The sequence below is a fragment of the Dreissena polymorpha genome, chromosome 16 (genome assembly GCF_020536995.1).
Source record: "Dreissena polymorpha isolate Duluth1 chromosome 16, UMN_Dpol_1.0, whole genome shotgun sequence".
NCBI classification, from domain to species: domain Eukaryota; kingdom Metazoa; phylum Mollusca; class Bivalvia; order Myida; family Dreissenidae; genus Dreissena; species Dreissena polymorpha.
In genome coordinates, this window is record NC_068370.1 from 30,151,080 (window position 1) to 30,156,079 (window position 5,000).

Genomic DNA, 5,000 nt, shown 5'->3' on the forward strand with positions numbered 1-5,000 from the left:
TCTCTTTGCAAAGACTATCTAGTGTTTTCTTGGCCGTGTAAGATCTATAATTAGAACATCGTCACCAAACATCTACTAATAGAAGAGCATATTTTGGGGAAACAAATTCAATAAGAGTATAAAACGTCCACGATCAATAATGTGTAGTTTGTTAAAGATATCACGGCAGTAAAAACATAGCACTTTAAGAGACCACAATCTGGTACATTGGTCAATTGTTGCGTCCGTGGCGGACAATACATTTTTAAAAAGAAAGCGTACAAAAAGCAACACAAAGTTCTTCGTAAGCTTGTTTTAATCTTAAAAACACATAATCGACAGTCATTCCAGTCAAATACAATACTAACAGTCAGCACTCTAGAGATCAAAAGTGCGGATATAAATATTTAATTCAGGGATATCAAGAGTATCAAGTTCGAATTCCGGAAAAAATAGCCGGTAGTCTGGGCATTAGGTCCCTTACAGGGATAAAGGTAAATCCCCGCCCGAGCCGTAGCTAACTGATTTATTGTAGTCTTTCTAGTTGCAATTTCTGGTGAGTACAATGCGGAATATTACGGATATTTGCAACATGTCGAAGATTTTCGGAAAGTAGCGAAGAGGTTTTCGTCAGTTAATATTCATGTCCGTGCCGGCCGCTAACTTATCAGAATCAATAAAAAAGAACCAGGAAAAATCGGTACCGATCGCAAATTTCCGGAATTCCGATAAAGCTTCAACATAATTTGTTCTCAAATGATCGCGTACTCGAACGAATCTGTCCCTACGCCTCAAACTCCCTTTAAATCTCATCGGACGTACATTGATCTCAAAATCTATCCTTGACGACTCAAATCATATTTCCTGAATAGTTTGGCCTATTGACGTCCCTGTAATTATAACAATGGTCTTTTGGATAAACACCGCTAAGTTGTTGCAATATAATAACCGTTTAAAATAGTTACCGGTTTTCATTTAATAAAATGAGTAAGTCATATTCGAGATTTCAGCGATTGCCAATATTTTGCTTTTGTTTCTCATAAGCATATGGTGCTTGGTATCTGCTATTGACTCCTATGTAGATTGCAAATATTACATAACCCTTACAGCGGCCGAGCGCAGATATCTGCATTTGGCCGCTAAAAAGAAAAATCTTTGCGCATTAATTTAATTCAAATCTCATTATCATAATCAAAATCATCATCATCGTCGTCGTCGTCACTACTACCACCACCACCATCATCATCATCATCATCTTCTTCTTCTTCTTCTTCTTCTTCTTCCTCCTCCTCCTCCTCATCATCATTAACAACAACAGCAACACCAACTTAACATCATCATCAAACAACAATAAACATCGGTAGCATACAATGTGCTTCATCAACCATACATAATTATATGCGTTAAAACACCATAATAGAACAGCATGAATGAAGCTGTCTATTACTCTTTTATATTTCCTATACCAATATTTTTTTTTCGTTAATTGAATGACTAGTTGAAATCTTCTATAAAAGCCCTCCCACCCCCCCCCAAAAAAAAAAAAATTAAAAAAAAATAAAACATAATAATAATAACCCTAGCAAACAACAATAAACATAGGTTAGTTAGTATACACTGTGCTTTAGCAACCATGCATAATGAATGTTTATGACTTCGGACCGTTGTGATCAAATTTAAAAAAGCAAGATGGTATGTATGCGGCACACAACACATAGATAATTATAGTTTATACCTTAAACGTAGTTCATCAAAATAAAGATAAGTTATTATCTATGTTATACTTAAATTAGGTTTATAACGTATGCATATTTGTCTAAAACTTGTGAAATGTGATTCGTAAGCCGACGACAACATTATCATTCGGAACCTTCTCCCCACCTAACAATCGAGATTAAACACCTGTGGAGATCCCGATCTTATCAATGAATAAACCGGTTCAATGATGTCAAGTCAAATAAAACATACCATTACTATCCAAATAAATATCTATCAAAAAATGTAAATTGATATACCTACTTAACTAAAACTAAACTTAAACGATTAGCAAGAAAAATATATAAAGAAGAAGCAGGCAAAGTAGACAAATTAATTGTAACATATGTTTTCTCAGTCTCCCACTGTTGAACAATATAAATAGTATTTATCGCCACCCCAAAAGGGATCTTTATCACACGTTTGGCTCAACTAATATATAATCGTGACAGGACAAACTGTCAACAAATACCTTGTTAATGTTTTATACATAACTCCAATCAAAGGTCAACTTCCAAGGAAACTGCGGCATGTTAAAACTGTTGATTATGACAAAATGTTGTTTAGTACAAATCAGTACAATAGCGTCTGTTATGTGGCCTATACTAATCCAGTTAAATAAAACTTTAATCGCAGAAAAGTTTAGATTCTTTACACCTTTAAAGGGGCCTTTTCACAGATTTTGGCTTTTTTTTTAACTTATTCATTAAATGCTTTATATTGATAAATGTAAACATTGGATCATAAAAGCTCCAGTAAAAAATCAAGAAAAAAAAAAAAAGGAAATGTACATTGCCCGGAGCAGGGTTCGAACCAGTGACCCCTGGAGTCCTGGCAGAGTCCTGTAGTATAAACGCTTATGCCTACTGAGCTATTCCGCCGAGTACACATTCTCGACGTATTTTATACCTTATATAAGCAATCTTCGTAGTTTCACAAAATTTAACGACAAAAACAGAACTCTCCAAATTATTCAATCGTTTCGCGTTGCAACGCTGTATAATTTTTAGGTTTTAAAATCGTCAAAAGATGCATATAATGGCTATATTAGAGCATGGTTAATGTTCAGTATTACTGTTTCCTCACAAATATCATAACTAAAACGAAAACTTACGAATCTGAAACAACTTTTTTAAATTTTGTCAATTTACCAAAGCGTGAAAAGATCCCTTTAAGAAAATATATATAACAGTTCTTTCCTGTTTTAACAAAATGATACATTTAAAAATAAATTATGAAGCATCGCTAGCAATATTAGAAAGAGCAGTAGAAGGAGAATTATTATCAATAGTAGCAGTAGCAGCAGCAGCAGCAGTAGCAGCAGTAGCAGAATCAGTAGCAGTAGCAGTAGCAGCAGCAGCAGCAGTAGCACTAGCAGTAGCAGTAGAAGTAGCAGTATCAGTAGCCGTATCAGTAGCAGTAACAGTAGCAGCAGCAACAGCAGCAGAAGCAGCAGCAGCAGCATTAGCAGTAGCACTATCAGAAGCAACAGCAGCAGCGGCAGTGGCAGCGGCAGTGGCAGTGGCAGTAGCAGTGGCAGTAGCAGTGGCAGTAGCAGTGGCAGTAGCAGTAGCACTATCAGTAGCAGCAGCAGCAGCACTGGCAGCGGCAGTGGCAGCGGCAGTGGCAGCGGCAGTGGCAGTGGCAGCGGCAGCGGCAGTGGCAGCGGCAGTGGCAGCGGCCTTGGCAGTGGCAGCGGCAGCGGCAGCAGTAGCAGTAGCAGTAGCAGTAAGAGTAGCCGAAGCAGTAGCAGTAGCGGCTTTTTGCTTTTTTGTTTTAGAAGTGTTTGTCGTATAAGAAGAACGCAAGGAAGACAAATTAATTGTAACATGTGTTATCTTAGTCTCCGTTGTAGTAGTATTTGTTGTATCCACACAGCCATTTTTCAGTCATCTGAGAGACATGTTTTTATAAGAGATTTAATTGTGGACCAATACATCGTGTATTAATATCAGTGTACACACTGGGACACCACATGGGGCGAGGATTAACAGATAAACTAGGCCTTCAATTAATTATGCGCCTAGAGGCAAACAATACTATAACTTACTGATAATTTTAGGATTGGGATGTGTTTGTATCTTATTTGAAATTAGCTAGCTTAATTCAAAAACTAATTATAGCCTCAATGTTATCACAAGAACATCATCACATATTCATTGTGCAATATATAATCATATCACCATCACAATATGCCAGAGCGTTAGTATTTATTGTGCATACATATCCTACAGCAACATTTACAAAACTTATTACAAACCAACCGCTCAAGCTTTAATTAAGATTGATTTTAATTTATATTATGACATACATTAAAGATCACTGTCAATTAATTAAAAAATAGCTTGATGCTTCGTACTCAGCGATTTAAATAAAAGAAACGTTGCGTACACAATAATTGGGGTTAATAAAAAAAGTCTGCAATTAAAATAATCAAATTTAAATAATACAAGATTTAGTTTCAAATTGTCGCTCAAAAAATGTATCAGTTATATCAGTTACTAGGGAATCGATTTGTTTAATCTCCGCAATCCAATAATAATTATGGTGTTTGTATGACAAATTAATAGCTCTTCGTCATTGAATGTATGATACTCATAAAAATATTGAAACAATAACCACAACAACAACAACATATGTGATTATGTATATATCTTCTTCAGATACTCTGTGTCATACTTTCAAAATTATCCTCATAAGATTCATAATAATAAAATAAACACTATTGCAATCTTAGTAAAAACCAACTTAGCCGTTATGCTAATGATTTTATGTTCAGTATGCGTGTACATTTCAATATTATATAACAACAAGTGTTCACAAATACCTATGTTTAATAAATATTAAAAACATGAGAACCAATGAAGGTATTTCATTTTAATAGACTAGTTTTACCGTGTGTGTACATTCATATAAAATCTTTTGAAAATCACACTTGAGATAATGTCTTTAGGTTTTGCTATTTCCAATCGATTTAAACACCATAAAACCACCGTATTTTCTCTTACATTCTAAATTTTCTTACATTTCCTTTTAAGCCAAAATATTTATGTTTTCATGATTCTAAATTTTCGGACATACGGATTTTCGTACAGTCAGTTAAACAGCGCTATTTTATCAGATGTTGACCCTGTTTTTGCTTATCTGATGACCCTGCGGTCATGCATTCTTACAACCGGATTAAAGTAATAAAACAGAATCATGCCTAAGGGCAATCGACCATTACATTTGCGTACTTGGGTAAATTACCTTGTAAACCTCTAATA